The sequence below is a fragment of the Mustela lutreola genome, chromosome 5 (genome assembly GCF_030435805.1).
Source record: "Mustela lutreola isolate mMusLut2 chromosome 5, mMusLut2.pri, whole genome shotgun sequence".
In the NCBI taxonomy this organism is placed as follows: domain Eukaryota; kingdom Metazoa; phylum Chordata; class Mammalia; order Carnivora; family Mustelidae; genus Mustela; species Mustela lutreola.
The window spans coordinates 34208219-34231550 of NC_081294.1; the positions used below are offsets into that span (position 1 = coordinate 34208219).

The 23332-nt window shown below is 41.0% G+C and overlaps 1 protein-coding gene across 4 annotated transcripts in view; it reads left to right on the plus strand.

The window, feature by feature from the left end:
- NIM1K (NIM1 serine/threonine protein kinase) overlaps positions 1–23332 on the plus strand; it is a 64016-nt gene that overhangs the window by 18346 nt on the left and 22338 nt on the right. Inside the window, exon 3 of one of the 4 annotated variants that reach the window (XM_059173920.1) lies at positions 7549–7689. The exons of the other annotated variants lie outside the window; for them this stretch is intronic. The gene's annotated coding sequence lies outside the window, so the exon portion shown is untranslated. The remainder of the gene's footprint in view (positions 1–7548; positions 7690–23332) is intronic. 4 annotated transcript variants of the gene reach the window in all.

The following is a 23332-nucleotide window of genomic DNA, read 5'->3' on the forward strand; positions in this document are numbered from 1 at the left end:
CAAGGCCCATTTGTTAGGATTCTAATTGGTGCCCCTTGTCTTCAGAAATAAGGATGCCCCTTTCCTCCATGTATAGGGAGGGGACCTCTCTCCTGAGGGTTTTATAACATGTTTCAGGGAAGAAGGGCAAGGGGAGAAGGAAGTCAGACTGACTCTCTTGCTTAAAATATTCAATTTATCAAGGTGTCACGGGGCGGCACGCCCCGAACCCTATCAGGGCACATGGGGGAAGGCGAGTGGGAGCAGGGGAGGATGAGAAATGAGGGGAGGCGTGAAATCAAGAGCAAGAGGTTGGAGAGCTTTCTAGACCATGCAACGGAGACCGAGTTCTGTCCAGTATCCAATGTAACGAAGTTAGTTTACGCGGAGCAGTAACACCTGCATTTTGGAAAGGTCTTGCCGCGGGTTTCCTGGAGGACAGAGCTGAGCTGGTAAAGACAGGAAGCTAGGCGGCTGTTTAGCCAAGTAGGTCCAGCACGGGATTAAGCCCGCTAGAGACTCCTGCCCCCGTCGGTCCAAGAGGCAATTTAGAATTTAAGCAAAGAGAACCATAAGGTAGCTAATAAAACACAGATTCTGATTTCTCCTAGATGCCTTGAAAAACATATATCGAACATAAAAAATATTTTAAGACTTTTATTGCCTCCTCCCTGTTGGTGCTTAAAGCATGTGCATGTCTGCCTATCGTGGACCCGGCCCCGCTCGGTGGAGGCAGCAGCAGGGTGATGGGTGAAGGGCGAGGTGAAGGCACGAGAGAAACTTGGGATGGCGCTTAGGTTTCTGACGTGGCTAACAGGAGACTGGCCGCGTCCTGCCTTTGGATTGCTAGACGCTTCATTCCCATCATTCCTGACTTCCGGCAGAGGCCTCCTCCGAGGCAGGCACGCCTCCCACATCTCTTCTCCTTGCAGAGCCCCTCCGTGTTTTGCACTTACAATGCCCTCCTCTGGCAGCCCCAAGCAAACCCCTCAGGAACTTTCAAATCCTCAGGACCAGATTCAGCCTCTGCCAGAAGCACCATTTGAGTGCAGGTCTGGCATGAGGCTCCGGACACAGCTTGGCTCAGGACACAAGGGCTCCGCAGGGGCTCCCAGTCCCCTCCCCCATCTCTTGGGGTCCCCTGGCTAGTGCTCCTCCGTGCTAAGTCACCTGGTCCCCTTACTCACTGAGACTGCAGCTCAGTGACAAAAAAGAGAAGATACAGCGTCTTTATCCCAGGGTCAAGCATAATTAGCCCACTCCCACCCAGCCCCCAAGTCTGTCTGGAAGAAAGCCCCAGGCAACAGCCAAATGTATCTCTGAGATTGTTCCTGAGAATGCTGAAGTGTCAAGGACTGCAAAGACCATTTTCCTTATGACCCTGGGCCTAGTGTTCACTACACCATTTTCTTCAGGATTCCCGAAGCCCCAGCCCCCAAAGAAAGACAGGAAAGACAAAACAATATTTACAGACACAGTCTCAAATGGAGGTTTAGCTCCTTCTCCGTGTTCTTCCAGGCCCAGGGCAAGAGTCAGGCCCTAGTAGTGCCGTTGATTTTCATGACCAGTGATTGAGGGTCTACTTCTGCTTGGCAGTACATTCTGTAGTCAGTTGGTAACTGTGTCACCATTTCAGCTGCTTGATTTAATGTGGTGCCAGCTTTCGTTTCTAAGTCATCTTATTTCTGGATTCAAAACTTCAGAAAATCTCAGCTTTGAGGCCCTGGACTAGACCATCTCAGTCAGGGGAGCCAGTGTATCATATGGGTACGAGTCACTCTTACATACGTGGTCATCAGAAACCGGCCCCGATCCCCAGGAACTGGTAGCGATAAATGTGTATTTCTAGCCATTAAGCCAAGAAAACCTGTTGTAATCATAGTCAAAATAGCCTCAACAACAAAGGCACATACAGGAGGAGAGGAAAACACGATAGAGCTCTCTGAATTGCCCCCTTTCACCCCAGGTTCATTTCCCTCCTGCCTGTCAACAGTTAGGAACTCATGCGTCCAGAACTTCTCCTGCACTTTGCTGCTGTCTTTCCTTACACACGCATAGATCCCTGCTTAAGTGAATAGGGCCTATTTTCAGGAAGCTCTCGGAAATGTACACATTTTGTGGACCCTGAGGCTGTTCCCCTCAATCCCTTATCCTTACAAAGACAAGCAATTCATAAAATGCAAGCTTAAGTAGTACATGGTACGGAGAGGGGAATGCAGCCTGAAAATCACAGTGGAAACCTTGATGCGTCCTTCTGAACCTTTTTGTAAAAAAACATTTTATTTATTTATTTGACGGACAGAGATCACAAGTAGGCAGAGAGGCAGGCAGAGAGAGAAGAGGAAGCAGGCTCCCTACAGAGCAGAGAGCCCGACATGGGACTTGATCCCAGGACGCTGGGATCATGACCTGAGCTGAAGACAGAGGCTTTTAACCACTGAGCCACCCAGGCGCCCCCACCCTTCTGAATCTTTTCATGTTTAATCCTCGACCTTTTTGCAATTTTATGCACTGAAACATTATCTAGTCTCCAGAGCTCAAGCTTTGTTTCCGAGCTGCCCAGTGGGATGGGAGGTCCTCGTTATCTACTTTGGCCTCCTTGGGGAAATGGTTTCAGCCAGAAATGCCGGGTCAGTTAGCCAGAGCTGTGGAACAGTATGTAATTCTCAGAACTGGCAATGAAAGCCTCTAGGCTCCCTGGTGGGCAACACTTAAATTTCCTCCTCAGCACTGTGTAATCACATCTTCCGTCAGGCCCAGGATGGTGCCTGCTCTGGGGAACAAAGTGTCACTAATTTACATGTGCCTTTGTCTTCCTCAGTCACGAAGGTCCTGTGAGTGGACACCTGTGCCAGGCAGTTCTTGGAGCAATAAAGGCACAGCCAGACAAGGCCCTGCTTCTCCTTTTAGAGAGCCGTTTCTTTTGCTTTTCCAAGCCAGGTAGGCCTGCGTGAGCTTTGACGTCACCATTCACATTCTTCAATGGATTTACGTCATTATTTACCAGGCTTTCCTACAGGTGAAAGGCCAGTTTGGTTTTGAGGATTTTTCTTTTCACGTGAAGTCCAGAGTGACTGCCTGATTTATGAATTTCCTGCACAACCCCCACCCCAGCCTTGAGGTTTTTCTGTTTCCCATCCAGATGAATATTTTTTTGTTTTTTAAGAAATCAACTTAGGGGTGCCTGGGTGGCTCAGTGGGTTATGCCTCTGCCTTCGGCTCAGGTCATGATCTCAGGGTCCTGGAATCGAGCCCCACATCGGACTCTCTGCTCAGCAGAGAGCCTGCTTCCTCCTCTCTCTCTCTCTGCCTGCCTCTCTGCCTACTTGTGATCTCTGTCTGTTAAATAAATAAATAAAATCTTAAAAAAAAAAAAGAAAGAAATCAACTTAATCTTTGATCCTAGAATACTTACAGTTATAAACCTCTAAAGACATGTGAATGCCCTCCGTAATCATTTTCTTTCCTGAGAGCATTTAAAAATGTAGAGAGGCTGTATTTTCTGTGGACTAAACTGCTCTTTTCTGAAGACCTTAGGAGTGGTTTTCTGTGAGGTGAGGCGAGGGGGTGTCCTTTATGGAAACCAGGCAGGGCGTTTGTTCCTGTATCTGCTCCCCGCTGGTGCTAAGCCAACTTCCTACGAATTTTGTGTTGTTCTTCACGACAACAGAGGAGAAGCTGCAGCAGCTGAGATCAGATGTAGTGGCCACAGAGATGAAAGGGCTGCTTTTTCCCTCTGGAATGCAAGACTGGAGTTTAAATGTGAGCGATGTCTTGAGATCAATGCGTTTGGTATCTTTTAGTAATCAGTAAAGAAATGTTTCCGAGATTGGGTAGAAAGATAAGGAAACATTTGCTTATGAATGAAGGCTTTTTGGAGGAGGTGAGCAAGGACAAAGTATTTTGGGGAACCATGGACAAGTCATGTAATCTCTCTGCGCCTTTGTCCCCTCATCCCTAAAAACGAGGAGGTGGGTGAAGAGGAGCACCAAGGGATCTTCCATTTCTGACCTTTCAGGATTGCACAATTCCTTGTTGGAGCCATTTTGGACAGTCTGGGCAAAGACCATGAGGGAAGGAAGGGGAGAAGGCTGTAGGAATGTAAGCAGGAGCAGAAGTGGCAGTCAGAGATGTGACTAGCTGAAAAGAGAACGTGAATGGTCTAGAAGCTGAAGGTTTTTTAGTGCAAAAGCATGGTCAAGGCTATTACAGAAAAGATTTGGAAGCAGCTGGCTGGGTAGTTTGCACGAAGTGGGTATTTTCTAGTGTAACATCTTAATTTCTTTATTATAAATGTATTTAAAAGTAGACATTTAAAATATACAATTTAATGGCTTTTCATATATTCACGGAGCTGTGCATACCTCACTGCAATCTTAGAATATTTTCATTGCCCTAAAAAGAAACCCTACTCAGCTTAGCAGCACTCCCAGCTCCTCCCCAAACCTCAGCCAGCCACAGATCAATCCACTTTCTGTTTTTATTAGATTTGCATATTCTGAACGGTAAATCAGATCATACAATATATGGTCCTTTGTGACAGGTTTCTTTCACTTAGCATATGTTTTCAAGGTTTGTCCTTGTGCAGTATGTATCAGTACTTCATTTCTTTTTATCGATGAATGATATTGTATTGTCCGTGTATACCATTATTTCTCCCCCATCAGTTGATGGATACTTAGGTTGTTTTTACTTTTTAGCTATTATGAATTATGTTGCTGTGAACACTTGTATAAAAGTTTTTGCATAGACATAGGTTTTCATTCTTGTAGGTATAGATCTAGGAGTGAAATTGCTGAGTTATATGATAACTATATTCAGCCTTTATCTATCTATCTATCATTTTTAAATTTATGGTACCAAAAGCAGATTTTATTAAAGCATGGGGACAGGACCCGTAGGCAGAAAGAGCTGCTGCTATTCAGCTGTTTTAAAGACTGACCGATTTTTTTTTTTCAAAGTGCTGAACCATTTTACACCCAGCAGTGTACCAGGGTTCCTGTTACTCTCTGTCTTTTTAATTCTAGTCATCCTACTGGGTGTGAAGTGGTGTCTTGTGGTTTTGTGCTCCCTGATGCCTAATGATGGTGAGCATCTTTTTGCGTGTTTATTGGCCATTTATATATCTTCCTTGGATAAATGTCTATTCAGAGCCTTTGCCCATTTTCAATTGGACTATTTATCTTTTTATCATTGAGCTTTATTTACAGATTCTAGATATAAGTCCTTCCCAGATACATGATTTGCAAAACTTTTTCCCATTCTGTATGTTGTCTTTTCACTTTCTTGATGGTGTCCTTTGAAGCATAAAAGTTTGTGATTAATGATGCCATATTGTCTGTTTTTGTTGTTGCTTATACTTTTGGTATCACAGCTAATGAATCCTTGCTTAACCCAATGTTGTGAAGATTTATTATGGCCATGTTTTCTTCTAAGAGCTTTATAGATTTAGCTCTTACAATTGGGTCTTTGATGCATTTTGAGTCAATTTTTGTTTATGGTGTGAAGTAGGAGGCTAACTTCCTTCTGCATGTAGAGAGACTTTTATTTTTAATTATATATTTCTAGTTATTTTCTGAGTGGTTGCTCTAGGACTTAAATATATATTTTTTAACTTATCAGAACCAGTTTAAATTTATACTAACATAATTGCAGTGTGATTTAGAAATTTTACTCCTTTATAGGTCTTCCCAACTCCCCTTTGTTTTGCTATTATTGTTATATATATTACATCTATATGTGTTAAAAATACAACATATGGTTATAATTATTACTTTTTATAATTTTTAATGTCCTTTAAAGAAACAGAGAAGGACAGACAGCAAGTATAGATAGACCTGGGTATTATTAGGAGACCTTTAGGTACAGAATTGATCTCTGTTTTGCTCATTGTCATATCCCCTACACGGGAATAGTGTTTATCACATAGTAGGTGCTCACCTAATATATAAATCAATAAATAATGCTCTCCATACAGAGAGAGAGCATCCCCAAAAGATGGGGAAGTAAATAATGAAAAGATTAAGAGAATAATATTGCATGATTTTGCTGGTAGTGTGGGAGAGGTAATAATCACAATAAAAAAGTAAGAAGACAATGTCTTTCTCATTCAGTGTCATGTATTTGATGCCTAGCCCAGTGTTGACATTTGCTAGATACTCAGGAAAGGTGGAATGAATAAATGAAGCATCCCATGGATAGAGCAGATCTTGGGGGAGGAGGCAAGAGAGTTTTAGTCTTAGACGTTCCTGTGCTCTCCAAATGGACACATTCTCTGCCTCTTCTCAGTGACCATGGCTCTGCACTGGTGATTCTCCTGGGGTTCTCACCTTGTGTCCCACATCCCCACTAGACTGTCAATTCCCTTTGTGTGTTCTCATCAGGGTGTCCAGTCACTGAACAAAAAGAAGTACAAACCCATTGGTTAGGACTTAGCAAAAGGAAGACAGGATCAATTTATCATTAACCAAGTTGGAAGGGTGGAACGTGGCCCATAAGAAGAGGAAGAAGAAAACTATTGGTAATAGACTGAGACAACTGAGAGAAGCCCGTGATAGTCTAGACTTCTTTCTTTCTTTCATTCCCCCACAACACCTAAAGAAAACCTGCTTTCTACTAGTCTAGAGATATGTATAACAAAGTGTTAGACTTTCCTTATACCAAATATTAAATTGGAGGCATAAAGAAATTTGCTTCATTGTAGTAAGAACATTCTGGAAATAATTATATAGTCCTTTACAGTGGCTAAGATGTCCGAGATTGGCATGTCCCTGCCTGGGCTTGAATCCCAGCTGGATGGAGTTACCTGATGACCTCCCTATGCTTTCCTATATAATTGAGGTATTAGTACTTGCCTTCCAGACTGCTGGATTCGATTGTTAGTACACATAAAGCACCTAGGACCACGTCTACCACATAACATATAATATATAAGAGCTAACTACTATTATTGACATAACAATTATTATTAAAGACCACAATAGTTAATTGAGGTCATCTAGTAAACTTCAATACAATTTTAGAGTTCCCATTGTCCATAGTCCCTAGCTACCTAGAAATCTTCTTAGTAGCAGCCATTTATGTACATAAGATTTACTTATTTAAAGGCTGGAGCTGTTAAAAAGGAACAACCCTCTTCTTATCTATGTTTGTTTCATTTTGTTAAATGATTACTATAGCAAAGAGCTGTTTTCTACCTTTGAAAGCCAGCTCCATTCCAGAAGTTGCCAGAAGAGAAGGGAGCCTTCTGAATGGATAATTCAGAGGGCTGGGAAGAAGTTGCTCCCCCCTCCCCCAAATTAGGTCAATATGAATGAATTCCCATCTGAGATTTCAAAGTGGTGGCAGATCAATGGGCTCAGGAATCAAAGGCATCCAAAGGTGATATTTCTACTGTAAATGTACCGCCATTCAGAATACTAATTAAAGACTGTTCCTAGTTGGTTTTATCAGGTAAAAGAGCAGCATCATGAAAGACTCTTTTTGGTTTAAAAAAAAAAACAAACTTCAGAAAGGTTGAATGATTATTTCCATCACTGTATGCAGAACCTCCCTTCTCTCCCCATCTAGGCATTCCATAACTCACTATTGCTTGGACCCCAAAGGACAATTCAGGAGTACAATTAAGATTTGTCTGACTGTAGAACAGCAGGTTCCCTTCAGTCAACTGCTTTCTTAGTAGAAGCACAGAACTTACTTCAAACATTGAACGTGAGTACCTGATGTTCTTTTCTCAGCAGCAGATTGCCTCTGCTAAGTCATGCATGTGCAGTGATGTTCAGAACTTTGGGTTCCTGAATAACACATCACGTGGAGAAGAAGGTGATGGCACATTATAGGTGCATAATAAGTGTTTGTTAAATGGATGAGTGATGGTGGTGAAGGTAAGCTGGAAATAAATTGATCATAATCGGAGTCTCATCTAGATAATTTTATCCTGAATGATCACAGACAAGTCATTTAATTGGATCATTCCATGCCTCGGTTTCCAGGTCTTTGAAAGAGTATTGATTAATATATGTAGCTTAAAATAAAATTGTAGATTAAAATATTAATTAAAAAGTTGGTGCTCTTAGGAGAAAAGAGAACTATGTTAATTCAACTTGTGACATTGAAGATTCCCACTGTCCAGCTCACCTGATTACAGGAGGCAGCGGGGAACCGGTCTGAACACCAGGTTGTGCAGTTGCTCAGCCCAGCCATACACTATTGTCAGGAGAGGGAAAACTCACACTTTTGGGCCTGAGATTCCTTCCAGGGAGTGATGCTAACAAGTAAAACAACACGATGGATATGCAACTACACAATTATTTTTATCCTCAGGGACTATGCAGAGAAAGAGGAAGAAAAAATAAAGTTAAAAGGAAAAAATAACATGTAGAAGTAGGGTGATCAAACAAAAACACTCCGAGAGTGAAAAAACAGCTAATAGTGATTACATTGGGAAATGTTTGGACAATTTTTGGCAAACCAGAATTTCTGGTTGGCCTGGGTCTATGCCATGCCCAGAAGCATACTCCAGCAAGTAGGATCAGTTTAACCCCTTTTACCTAATTTTTTCCCTTCCTGACCCCATCTTTTGTGATAAAACTCCTCCCAGCTCCTCTAGGCAAAACACTGTTTGTTCCACCTCCATTTGCTAGTTTTAGCCTGTACAGTTCTCCTTATAAAATCATTAGCATCACTCTTAGGCAATGAGGAATGAGGTATATGCCTTCTGTTCCATTTGGTGAAATTCCACCTGTACTTTTAGCTAATTTACTTTTGTGAATGTTCTATAATTATCTACTCCCTATCTTGTCTGATTCACTATAAATCCTCATAACCTGTAGACAATCTATTGAGTTTGCTGACTTGACATATTTTATTTCTATTAACAAACCTTGATACTTTTCTTTCCTCCAGTATAATAGTGTTTCCCTCTGGCTAGCAGTGTCCCTTCAACAGCCGCAGGAGGTTGACTTCTCAGCTGGCTGTGCCTGTTGGAATAGCTGTGTGTTGTGATAGGAAGGAGGCAGGTCTTTTATACATTTGTTCAACAAATATTTTATTGAGCATTTTGTGTCAGATACTGTTTAGACCCCTAGATTTGTAGTGTATTCTGGGATTTGTCTATTGGTTTTCTTTCTTTCTTTCTTTCTTTTTTTAAGATTTTATATATTTATTTGGCAGACAGAAATCACAAGTAGGCAGAGAGGCAGGCAGAGAGAGAGAGAGGGAAGCAGGCTCCCCGCTAAGCAGAGATACCCATGTGGGGCTCGATCCCAGGACCCTGGGATCATGACCTGAGCCGAAGGCAGAGGCTTTAACCCATTGAGCCACCCAGGAGCCCCATCTATTGGTTTTCTTAATGGTATCTTTCTATACCCAGAAGTTTTTAGTTCTGAAGAAGTCAAATTCAAATTTTTTCTCTTTTATGGTTTGTGCTTTTTGTATCTAGTCCAAAACACTTGCCCTACTTCAGGGTCCTGGATTTATTGTCTTATGTATACTTCCAAAAACTTTATGGTCCTAGTTTTTTTTGTTGTTTGTTTGTTTAGTTCAGTGATCCATCTCAAACTCATTTCTGGGGATGGTGTAGGATACAGGTCATGGATGCATTGGCATAGATATCCAGTGGACTCAGCACCTCTTGTTAAAAAGAGAAGTGTTCCCTCCCTCCATTGAATTGACTCAGAGCCTTGGTGGAAAAACAATTTACCATATATATATATAGATCAATTTCTAGACTCTATTTTGATGTACTGGTCTATCCTTACTCACCATCTTGATTATTGTAGCTCTCATAAATATAGTCTAAAAAAGTCAAACACAATCACTACACTTATGGGTTTACAATCTGAGAAGATAAACAGTCTGATGTAGAAGTCATAATTGTACAAAAAGGTGGAGAAAATTACAGTGCTAGCCACAGATGCTGAAGTACAAAAGAGAACTCCCTTGGGTTTACAGTGTGGTGGGTAGGGAAGCTTCCTCAAAGAGATGACGCTTACAGTGGAGGTTAAGGATCCGTAGGAGTTTGCAGAAGGTGTGGGGAGGGCGTGCTGGCCTCTAGGAGGAGTGAGGGGGTCGGTGTGGCTGAAGTGCAGTGAGTGGAAGGCAGAGACTGAAGGAGATGATGCCACAGGGGAGACCACCTTGGGCAGAGCCTGCACGGCCATTTTAAGGATCTTAGCTTTTATTCTGATGGAGAAGAGAAGCCATCAAAAGGTTTTGAGTAGGAGCACCTGCTGGCTCAGTGGGTTAAGCCTCTGCCTTCAGCTTGGGTCATGATCTCAGGGTGCTGGGATCGAGCCCCACATCAGGCGCTCTGCTTGGCAGGAACATCTTAACATGGTCTGACATCTTTTAGGAGGACCTTCCTAGATGTTCTGTTTGAGACAGACCATATTGGGGGATGGCATGGACAAGTAAAGACAGAAGCGCTGAGACCAGTTATAAAGACGGTTACCACAATCTCGTTAAACCTGACTGTGGTTTGGACTTAGTGGTAATAATGGGATGGTTGTGATGTGGGTAAAATAGGATAAAATGATTGTGTTGTGGACATATTTTGAAGGTAGAGCCAATAGGATTTACTGACAGATTGAACACAAGATATAAGGTAGTAAGAAGAATCGGGGTTTGGACTTTAAATGGAAGGATGTGTTGTCATCTACCAAGGTGCAAAAGAAGTACATTTAGAGAAGAAAATCAGAAGTTTGTTTTTTCTACTTTAGAGTAAATATGAGAGATTTCTCCTTCAAATACAAGCAATTTCCTCTGCAGAGGAAGTAATTAGAGGGCACGGTAGAGATAGTCCTATTGTGTTGTCAAGCCCAATGTGAGCAGAACTGTTCTGGGCGATGGAGAAATGGTAGGAGGAAGACACAGTGCCCTGCACTTGGACTCTGTTCCCAAGGGAAGTTTGTGAGAAATCTTGACTCATATGAAGTGGAAAAATCATGAAGTCGAGGACCAGATAAGGAGATGGAGGTCTTAAGTGCCCCCAGGATAGTAGCAGCGCAGTGAGTATTAGTCAAAGACTACTTCTAGCAGGAAATGGGAAGGGAGACATCCTCACAGGATGGGAAAACTTAGAGGAAAAAGGGCAAAATTATGGTAATAACCGTGACCCACTCAGGACACAGATATTCTTGGCCTGGCTTGAAGAGTGGTTGGAAGGATTTTTTTAATTGGTTAAAAAATTAGTTCTTTGTACATAGTAGACATCTGATAAAGGCCAACCAATAACATTTATCATTTTGGGGGAGGAGACGGAGATACTACTGTACGTAAAACTCCCCTGAGTTTAGTCCTATCCTATGTCAACACCTACTCCCCTGATGCTTTTTGCTCTTTCTCCTTTCCTGGGTAATCTTGTCATAATTCTACTGGAAAACATTCAAGTTGGCCATTCTAAGTTGTTTGTGAGGGGAAAGGAGTTGAGCTACAGTATTTTAGCATGTCCATGTCGGCTTATGGATTTTTAATAATCTAATTTGTGTGAATATTATAAAAGTCCAGAAGGGGGCAATATGACACTTGGACTTCAAGAGGGAGTTTTTTTCACAGATGCTTTGGAATTCATCCTATATTGTTAAAATCAAGAATCTTTGGTCAGGGCATGATTCCGCAGACCTCATGGGGTCCATCACTTTCACTTGCTAGTAAAGAAACTGAAACCGAGAGGGGAAGGGACTTGCTTATGTCACACAGACATTTAGTGGGAAGGTCTAGACCCTAAACTTTTTTTTTTTTAAAGATTTTATTTTTGTTGTTTTGTATTTGATGGGTGGGGGAAGAGAGAGAAAGAGAGCGCAAACAAAAGCAGGGGGAACAACAGGACGGAGAGGGAGAAGCAGGTTCCCTGCTGGGCAAGGAACCTGATGTGGGGCTCAATCCCAGGACCCCGAGACAGACATTAAACCGACTGAGCCACCCAGGTGCCCCGACCCTAACCTCTTTTTAACCCTAAGTCTTTTTCCTTATAGCTTGTATACAGCTATAAAGCAAAACAAATTTTATCCTATTAAATACAAACAAAACTTCTACCAGTGAAATTTAGATTAACAATATCACTTGAAAAGTGTGGATGGTATTGTTCTGTTGAGATTAATTTGTTCCTCATAAGTACTGTAAGTAATTATAGTGCATTTAAAAATGGTGACATAGTCATTCGTATCACACCTTAGTTTCTTTCATACAACCAAGCTTCAATAAATATTTGTGAATTTTCTTTGTAAGAAGGTATAAACATTTTGGAATATCAGAAAACCATTGTCTGCACCACCCACTCCCTGTTTCTACCCCTGCCGGGTTGTCATCCACTAGTTCAATCTGTATTCTTCCAGACCTTTTCCAGTGGGTACACAAATGGACACATGTATACATATGCATGTGTCCAAACACCCAAGAGTGACTCTCAAATTTCTATATGTATGGGTCTTGGAATAGTGATCTTAACAGAAAAGGGGTCAGCCTGTGTTCTTTTGCATGGAAGCTTATATTAATTTAATCTGGTAGAAGGATTTGGGGTGCTGGGAGAGCAAAAGCCTACGTGAACCACGTGTCGGTTCAGTCTCCACAAGCATCACGTATGGAATCATTTGTCTTTGGCCAGTGGTTTGGAATGCTGTGTCTATTACATGGGAAATTTCCATAATCCATGAGATCTTTTTTAAAAATTCTCCATTCTGTTATTTCAGATTGTTCTTGTACACTGACACAGGCGCACTTTTCCATATTTGATAACTTCTGTTCCTTCGTCACCACCCTTACTTACTTCTGCCACTGGGTAAATACTTAAGGATTCTCAGTGTGAAGGGATCACTGAGGTATGGGAGGCTCCTAATAAAGGTTTCAAATCCCCCTGAACTGTCGGAGCTGTTGTTCTGGAACACTGTTCTCCCTCTCCCTGACCCTCACCCTGCCATGTCCTGTCATGCTAGCTTTCTTGAGCTCTGCTCAGATAGCAAAGGACAGTGTTTCCTCTCTTCTCCTGGGGCCATTGCTCAAACATTATTCCCTGCTTCCTAGTGAATATACTATACCAGAGTTGAAGAAAGTTCTGAGGCAGCAAAAGAGCAGTTTCTGCTTTGACGTGCAAATATTTTTAGACCCCTAAAAATAAGCTATGAGCTGCAAATAGGCATGAATGTTCCCACACTGTGTTTCCTAAATTCATTATTTCTGAGGAGATAAAGACTACATTTTGTTTTCTCAGGGCCACCTGCTTGTGAGTCAATCCAGGATTCTATCCTGTATTTTAATGCTATTCCTTAGCTATCCTGGACCTTATGTCCCTTCTTGTTTGTTTAGAGGCCGGCAAAGTCCCTCAGAGGAAATGGGAAGATTTGTGTTTTGGAAATGAATTATGTGAGAGATCAAAATCTTTACAGGGAAGGACACTTGGGCTGCTTCCATAATTTGGCTGTTATAAATAAGGTTGCAGTAAACAACCCTAGTGGGTTTTTGTTGTTGTTGTTGTTTGTTTGTTTTGTATTTTTGGATAAATACCCACTAGTGCAATTTCTGGATTATGGGGTAGTTCTATTTTTAGCTTTTTTGAGGAACCTCCATACTGTTTCCCACAGTGGCGGCCCCAGTTTGCATTCTCACCAGCAGTGCACAAGGGTTCCTTTTCTCCACATCTTCCACTTAACTGTTTCTTGTGCTGTTGATGTGTCGTGTTGTGTTGTGATGTCTCATTGTGGTTTTGATTTACATTTCCCTGATGAGTGATGTCAAGCATCTTTTCATGGGTCTGTTGGCAAAAGCAATTTTCTTAACTTTTGTCAGGCTTAGTTTTGTGTTTTGTTTTTATTTTGATCTATGACAAGGGGATGACAACACCCCCCCCCCCCCACAGGACTGTCATGTCACATCATTCATCTGTCTCTTTGTCACTGTTGTGAAATACCTAACATTTTAAAATTACAAATATATTTTTGATCTAGTAATTTTTGACAATCTTTTTAAAAAATAGTTCTAGAAAACTTTAAGCAGATACAAAAGTGGTACAAAGAATGTTATGAACTTCCATATTCTCATCACCCAGCTTTGTGTGTGATCAATTCGTGGCCAATCTTGTTTCATTTAAGTTTCCATCATTTCCCCCACTCCTGGTTATTTTGAAACACACCCCAAATATATCATTTCATCTAATAATCTTTTTTTCTGAAACTTTGTTTTTTTTTTAATTGACACATTAGTTTCAGCTATACAACATAGTGATTCAAAAGTCTATACCTTATGTTATGCTCAACATGAGTGTAGCTACCATCTGTCATATCTTTACAATACTATTGACTATATTCCCTATGCTGTACCTTTTGTCCCTGTGACTCAATCATTCTGCAACTGTAAGCCTGTATCTCCTGCTCCCTTTCACCAATTTTAGCCATTCCCCTACCTATCTTCCTTCTGGCAACCATCAATTTGTTCTTCATATTTGTGGGTCTGTTTCTGCTTTTTGTTTGTTTATTTGTTTTGAGGTTTTTTTGGATTTCACTGTGAAATTGTAAGTTTTTTGTCTTTCTCTGTCAGACTTATTTCACTTTGCATTATGCCCTCTAGGTCCATTGGTGGTGTTACAAATGGCAAGATCTCATTCTTTTTTATGGTTTAGTGATTTTTATGGCTTAATAATTCTGTAAATACACCACATCTTTATCTATTCATTCATCAACGGTCACTTGGGTTGCTTCCATATCTTGGCTACTGTAAATAACACCACAATAGACATTGGAGATGCATATATCTTTTTGAATTAGTGTTTTTGTTTCCTTTGAGTAAAATCCTAGTAGTGAATTACTGGATCATATGGTATTTCTGTTTTTAGAGGAAACTCCATATTGTTTTCCACACTGGCTGCATCAATTTACACTCCTACCAACAGTGCACGAGAGTTCCTTTTTCTTTACCTCCTTGCCAATATTTTTGTCCTTTTGATTTTAGCCATTGTGACAGGTGTAAAGTGATATCTCATTGTGGTTTTCATTGGCATTTCCCTGATGATTAATGATGCTGGGCATCTTTTCATTGTGTCTGTCTGCCATCTGTATGTCTTCTTTGGAAAAATGTCTATTCAGGTTTCCTGCATATTTTTAATCAGATTGTTTGTCTGTTTTTGTGTTCGATTGTATAAGTTCTTTATATATTTTGGATATTAACCCCTTACCATTTATATTATTTGTAAATATCTTCTCCCATTCAGTAGGTTGACTTTTTGTTTTGTTGATGGGTTTCTTTCACTGTACAAAAACTTTTTGTTTTGGTGTAGTTTCAACAGTTTATTTTTGCTTTTGTTTCCCTTGCGTCAGGAGACATATTTAGAAGAATGTTGCTAAGGCCGATGTCAAAGAAAGTACTTCCTACCTTTTCTTCTAGGAGTTTCATGGTTTCAGGTCTCTCATTTAGGTCTTTAATACATTTTGATTTTATTTTTGTATATGGTGTAGGAAAGTAGTCCAGTTTCTCATCTAAAAATCATTTTTAAAATTTAGTGTTAGATCCCATTTAAAACTTCAAAACTTTTTAAACATTTTATACTGTATAGTTGATTTCATTTCCTTTTAAATGTTTTATATGATTAACAAAATGCTTCTAAAATACTAATAATTCTTATAAATATGATTTAAACATATAAACAGGGTGAACCTTATATTTTCTTAAATACATTCCTATGCTATTTATGAACAATAAATTTTCAACTCAAAACCACAAATCTAAATCAATTATTCAATTATTCATTTAAAATTAGAATCACCGGGATGCCTGGGTGGCTCAGTTGGTTGGAGGACTGCCTTCGGCTCAGGTCATGATCCCAGAGTCTCGGGTTTGAGTCCCACATCGGGCTCCCAGCTCCACGGGGAGTCTGCTTCTCCCTCTGACCTTCTCCTTGCTCATGCTCTCTCTCATGGTCTCTCTCTCAAATAAATAAAATCTTTTAAAAAAAATAAAAATAAAATTAGAATCACCAAACTTTTTGTTATTTATTCTGCTAAATTTTCTTTACATTATAAGTACCTAAAATACCATCCCATACATCATCAAAACAAAAGTATTAATACTATGGGATTTGAGTCGCTTAAACATTTCTGGTTCGGACGATAAATCTTCCCAAGGTTAAAAGATACTTGATTGCTAAGTACTGTGTCATTCTAGATGTCACAGAAGTAGGCATCTCCCAGCTAGACTGTCACCTCTGTGGATTAAACTCAACTAAATCCATTTTCTGTTTCATTCTATACTGAATAGTTTTACTAATTTTTTTCTTGGAACCCAAATTCCTACAGATAGTCAATGGACAGTTGAATATTTCATAGTTTTGTCAAACTTTGTGGGCAGAGTTGTAAGAAAAATGCCAATGACATGGAGAGTCTGAGTGGCTCAGCCTGTTAAGCATCTGCCTTCAGCTCAGGTCATGATTCCAAGGTCCTAGGATCCAGCCCCACATTGTGGTCTCTGCTCAGCAGGAGCCTGCTTCTCCCTCTCCCTGCCATCCCCTTGCTTGTACACACTCTCTTCTGTGTCAAATAAATAAATCAAATCTAAAAAGAAAAATACCAATGACAAAAAGATAGTCTGTGAGGATGAATTAGATAGTTAAATAAGCTTTGTGAACACTGAATTAAACAAGCAAATGAGCAAAACACTGTGTGTGTGTGTGTGTGTGTGTGTGTGTGTGTGTGTGTGTGTAATCTACCACAATACTGTAAGGTACTAATTGCAGATCCCTGAGTGGTATCACATGTGCCACTCTCAGTTGACCTTGACTGTGGACCTTTGGATGACCCTCCCCTTTTCTTCTGGTGATGTTCCTAGAAAAGCTAGAGCAGACTGCACACTGGCAACCTGAATGCCAAATCTGGCCTGATATTTCAGTTTTCCTTGGCCACAGGGTATTTTTAAAAAATATTTAATCCACCATTTAAACATTGAGAGAGTTCATCAAAACTTTCTTGATTTCCAGCTGCTTTTAAATAAAAGGCAAGGTGAAAATAAGCCTGCATTCTAGCAGGGCTGCTCTGGCTGGAACTGAGTGTGGCCTTTTTCATCATGCTTGGGATGGGCATTGAGCAAGGTTCGGGCATTTCTCCAAGCCCCATAGAACACCTGCATGGCCCTCTAGGTATTTGAATCTGTCACCTTGATGGTTGAGGCTGACCTTGATGGCTAAGGGGACCTCAAGTGTGGTAGAACTCCGTGTGGGATGAGCTGGTGTGTAAGTTCATCAGACTGGGTGGACTGGGCATGGATGGTGGATGTTAAGTGGAATGGGGGACACCTGCGCTGAGTAGTCAGTGAAGGAGCCTGTAAGGTCAGGCAAGGCGAGATGTAGTGTTAAGAACAACACTGCTCTTCTTCACTAGGGCACACCCAGTTTATGCTGATTTTCCGTTTGCTTCAAAATTTCCCAGTGGTCCCCTCCCCATGAAGATCTGGACATGTGTTTTGAGAAATAAAGAGCTAAGCCCAAAAGCTAAGGCAGTGCAAATTATTTTTAAGTGGTAAAAAATACTTTTAAATGAAGCCTATTTCCTAAAGATCCTCTCTAAGGGTGCACCATGCCTGAGAAAGGATTCAGTGGGATTGTCTATCACTGCGTCCTGTTGCCACACAGAGAAAACCCAGCTTTTCCTCTAAGCAAACCAGTGCCTGCCCTTGCCAACCAATGAAAAGGTTGTCTGAAAGCCTGGCTCAGAAGTTCTGTAATTTAAACTCAGACAAAGAGAACATAAGCCAGTTGGTTTTCTTTGATATACTCTTCCCAGTGGGTTGCAAGTCAAGAGAAGGAATTACTAAGTAAGCTCTGTTTTCTTTAATCTTATTTAATGCATTGCTATTCAGCAACAGTAAGCTAATAATTAAGGACCAATCCGCCTCCTCCAGAAGCTTTGATCTATAGTGATGTGACTCCATGTTTTTGGCTGGTTGGGTTCCTAAGCGCTCATTTATGTCTATAAAAATTGGTCAAAATCAAAAGGGTAAAGGTAAAGCCCCCAACAAATGCATCTGAGAAAAGGGTGATGTCATATCCATCATTTGCATATTTTTAGCATGATGTAACTTGATGTTTTGGAACCCTCCTAGAAGGTAATCTAAATATAAGCTATTTATAGCAACCCCACAACACAACCTATAATCAGGATTCCTATTTCCAAACATCTAAGAATAGTCTTTAGGGGAAAAAATTACATAAAATAAAAACAGTACTAATTATACACATACCTAAATGGGGTTTATCTTTCCAATAGATTTTTTTTTCTTCTCCTTTTTTATTCTACTGGAATATTTGAGAATCTGGAGTTTTCCCTTACTCATTACTGTTTTTGAAATTGCTGAAATTTGTTGGCAATTCAAGTACAAGAGGAACCATATGTCTTTACTGGGGACACAATAATGTAACTCTAGAAATTCTAATAATTAGATGTTAGACTTCCTGAGTTGATTACCTAATTTTCTTCTTTTTTCTCTATTGCTCATGTCTTCTAGTTTTGTTTTTGTTTTACAAATCTTAAATCGAATTATTTAATTTCACTTTTGAAAAGAACTCTTTTTGGTTCTCGGAGGGCTTATGTTTGTTTCTTTTAGCATTTTGTCCTGTTTTTTTATAGATGCAATATCTTTTTTTTGGTCTTCTGCTTCCTGCATCACTCTCTGTTTCTTTCAAGTTCCTTTGGGTTGTTGTTGTTTTGGTTAAGGATGGTTTCTTTCTTTGATTTTGGAGCCTTTCCTCAGGTGTCCGGTGCTTCTCGACTTGACATTCATTCAAAGCAGAAGGCACTAAAATCTGATGGGAAGCCCACTGCAGAAAGAGCCAGACATCTGGAGGACTGCACAGTAGGTGGTTGGATGGCTTTGGTGTTGAAGAATCTGCAAATACTGGTTTCAGGAGATCTTTCCTCTTGAGGGATCTGGTTTATCCAAAAGAGGAATCCAGGGCACCTGACTGGCTTAGTCAGTAGAACATGTGACTTCTGATTCCAGAGTCATGAGTTTGAGCCCCATGCTGGAGATAGAGTTTACTTAATACAAAGAGAGAGAGAGCGAGAGAATGAGAGAGGAATTCCCTGCCTGGAAGATTATACAGGTGTTTCCCTCCATTCTAGAAACTCAGAGTGCGAGGGTAAGAAGAGAAGGGAATGGGGGATCCCACAACCCAGAGTCTGATTGAACCTTTTGTCCTAGGCCTTGCACTCTGGGCTGGGCTGTGGATGGGCGGAGAAAATAACAAGCTGTCTTTGAGAGATGACCGGGGGTCTTACTGCTCCACATTTCAAACAGTTCCTGTTGTGTTTTGGTCTGCTTCATTCCTCCAAACATAGAGGCACTTGGTCTCTCAGAGTTGGAAGTCTTTCGAGCGTTCCGAAAGGTGAATCTTGGCAGCATGCCAATGAAGTAGACGTCATACTTTTTGTGACTGTCTTTGCCAAGTCACTCACTGCTCCTCAGTTTGCTTTTGGACCCCAGAGAACCATGTGGACATCTCACGTTGGCTGCTCTCCTGTCTCTTATTTTCTCTGTGAGTTTATGCCCCTTTTCTTCCTATTCCTGCTGTGGGTTTTTGGAAGGAAGTAGAAATAAATGAAAGTACAAAAATATTCCGTATTTAATCAGAATTCCCAATTGTGTTTTGACTTTAAAAACAATCCATTGGATATTAGAGAATTAGGCTTGTAATTTCTCTGCATAACCAAAATAAAACAAACTTATTGGGTATGATGACAACACATTACATATTTTTAATTGTTTTCCTTTTTAAGTCTAGGTACATGCATATGGGGAAAATGTAAATAAGAGAAAAGAGTAAATAGTGAAAAGTACACCTTTCTCTCACTTCGGCCCCCAGTCCAGTCCTTTTCCCCAGGCGCAGTAATTATTGCCAGGTCCTTAGGGGTGCCCTCCTCTCTCTTATGCTCCTGACATCACATTTATATACACTCTTCTGATCTCTTAACAGTTCCTGTTGGATATTGTAACTCATTCTTTTCCGTAAGTGCATAGTAATCCGGACTGTCATTTATTTAACCAGTTCCCTATTGATGGCCACAAAAACAGTGTCTAGTTTTTGCTGCAAAAACAATGCAGTCGTGAATCTCAGTCTAGCAATCCTTATACTAGAAATAGGTATATTTCTGTGCAGCGTGCATAAGTTAACTCTAGAAGTAGAATCATTGAGGCAAAGGGCACGTACACTCGCACTTCCCTAGTTAATGCCAGGTTGCCCTCCAAGCACTTGTACCCGTTTATACTCTCCATAGCAATGAATGAGGATCCCTGTTTCCCAAACCTTCTTTTGCCAAAAAACGTTTCTGTAGGGATACCCTGGGGCTCAGTTGATTAAGTGTCTGCCCTCGGTTCAGGTCACGATCCCGGGATCCTGGGATTGAGCTATGAGTTGGGCTCCCTGCTCAGGGAAAGCATGCTCTTCCCTCTCTCCCTCTGCCACTGCCACTCCCCCTGCTTGTGCTCTCTCTCTCTGTCAGATAAATAAAACCTTTTAAAAAATGTTTTCATAGTTTCCAAATTTATTGGTTTTTTTTTTTTTAATCTAATTTTCGTGTAGTTTTAGGAGCATTTCTTTGGTTGTAAGTGAAGCTGAGCATCTTTATCCATGTTACAGACCCATTTGGATTTTCTGTGAAATGTCTGCTCATGTTCTTTACCAATTTTTTGGAGATATTGGTATTTTCCTAATCAATTTGTAAAAATTATTTATCTGAAAATCAGACCTTTGTCCATCATATATATTGGCAAGCTTTTCCAGTTTATCGTTTAATTTGTTTTATTTGCAGTGCCTGGGTGGCTTAGTCAGTTAAATGTCCTACTCTTGATCTCAGCCCAGGTCTTGATCTCAGGGCCATGAGTTCAAGTCCCTCACTGGGCTCCACACTGGGTGTGGAGCCTACTTAAAAAAGTAATAATAATTTGCTTTATTTCTTTATGACACCTTTCGGTAAACAAAGTTATCAATGTATGTAGTCAAATTTAATGTTTTCTTTTCTGGCCTTCTCTGAGATCATAAAAAAATTTGGGGGGGTGGGGCGCCTGAATGGCTCAGTCAGTTAAGCATCGCCTTCAGCTCAGGTCATGATCCCAGGAGCCTGGGATCGAGCTCCGTCTGCATCAGGGTTCCTGCTCAGTGTGGAGCCTGCTTATCCCCTCCCTCTGCCATTCCCCCTGCTTATGCTCTCTGGCTCTCTCTCTGTCCAATAAATAAAATCTCTAAAAAAATTGTTTTTAATTTTTTCTAGGATTTTCTGGTTTAATTTGTTTTACATTTATGCAGTGACCTATTTGTAATTTATCTGGGAGTAGGATGAGTTAAGGGCTCAACTTTTTTCAAGTTGGCTTGCTGCCTGTTTCAACAAGTCGCCATTCATCCTCAATACAAACCCATCGCAACATTTTCAAAATTGTAAAAACTTCTTTATCTGATCTAAACAGAAGGTTAACTATCTTCCTAGCTATAAAGGCAAGACAATTGGTTTCAAGGCCATCATGCAAGAAATTTAAGTTGTAGGTAAAAGGTATGTAATACAAGATAAAGCCTGACGCCTGACAATTGTGCTTGACTCTCTATGTCGAATTAGGAGGAGAGAAGAGGAATTCCTGGGGGCGCCTGAAGTTAATCAGGGTATCCAGTCTAAAGCCCAACTGTAAATCCCAGGCCTGAACAGAGTTGAAGAAACAGAGCCCAAATCAGGAGCACAGGGCAGGGCGGTGCGGTTGGGGGCAGGTTCCAGGAAAGCAGAGAAGACCTGACCAAGAGTGGGGAGTCAAAGAACAGGTTCCAGGAGGCATGAGTGAGGCGTGGGTGACTGGGGAGAGCTGATCCTTTGGAAGGAGCAAGAATGGGGGAGTTTTGCTTTTCTAAGCAGCCCCCTAACAATTCGCTGTGGGATGGTGGAATTCTGACTAAGCTTTCACCTACCCAAGAAGGTGAGGCCAGGAATCCCAACAGCCAGCAGAAGGGACCTCTGGCCTTGGAAATATGGACTGAAATAAGATTTCTGAGATACTCCAGTAAGTGTTGGGACAGCGGAATTCACTTATAACTAAAAATATTTACCTCTACTAAATCATACCCAAACGTAATGGTCAATAAATTACCAATAAATTGGTAAGTTAATTCGTCTTTCTTCAACGGACATTTATCAGATAAGTGTCAGGGAATGGGCTGAGCTTTGGGAGCTAGAATAAGGCACAGGTCCTTGCCATGCAGGTACTCATAGGCTGGGGCTCAGGTAGGTGAGCGGCAGAGACAGCATGGCCGTGAGGTGCTCTCAGAGATGCCCAGGAAGGACTCAGACCCAAGAAGTTCTTCACAGAGCCTGCTGGAGCACGAGGATGTTAAAGTACTGGTTCCTGTCTAAAATCCTTGCTCTCTCTATTCAGGTAAAGCCGCAGACTTATAATGTCAGAATTATAATGAGTGTCACTCCGCTTCTCATCTGTGTGGAAACTGTCCACCGGGGATCTGAGGAGATCCAGGGCCACTTGATCTTCCTAGAGATTCTTAATCCAAGGATGGGTTTCAGAGGGTCTGGTAACCCCTTAAAATTGGATGCAAATTATATGCTCATGCTTTTAACTTCTAAGGGACAGGGTCATAGATTCTGTGAGAATTTCAAAGGAGCATGTGACCCCAGAAAGCTTAAGAACCAATGAGTAGATTTTCCTCAAGTTAATTAAGGATCTTTTATCTTGAGAACATCTTTTAAGACATCCTAATCAAACTCTAACCTAGAGATGTGTGTGTGGTTGCTAATACCTGGTCCCTTTTAAAATTTTCTTCCTTACCCTTCTTCTAGCTTTCCCAAACCCTGTCCCAAAAAAGGAATGGAGCTGGGTGGCAGTTTACTCTTTCCTGTCTTTATCTTTATTTGGCAACCCCCTATTAAACCACAATAATAATATAAGAAACTCTGTACTTAATTGTAATAATGTGATATCATCAAACAGAATTCAAAATTTACATTTCCATGGCAATCTCATGTTTTCTTGGGTTTTTAGTTCCATGCTCCAGTCCAAAAATCAAGTTCAACCCACTTTCTTTATGTAGGACATGCTGAGGGAGACAGGGGGGAAGCAAGACATACAGATGAGTTACACCCTGTGCCCACTTCATGGAGATAAGACATTTTGGAAAATGCACAGAGTGTGGTGGGAAAGAGATGATTTCTTCCTGGAGGATGCAGGAGAGTCATGACGATGTTCCTGCTGGACAGGATTTCTTCACTGAGGATGCCATAAGCTTCTATCTTCCAGCAACACTACCCCCCGTTTCTGCACCTTCAGAATGAGTTCTCAGGCCTGGAGGCTAAAACCTGGTCAGAAATCCCCAGAAAATAAGGCTGGGAGAAAA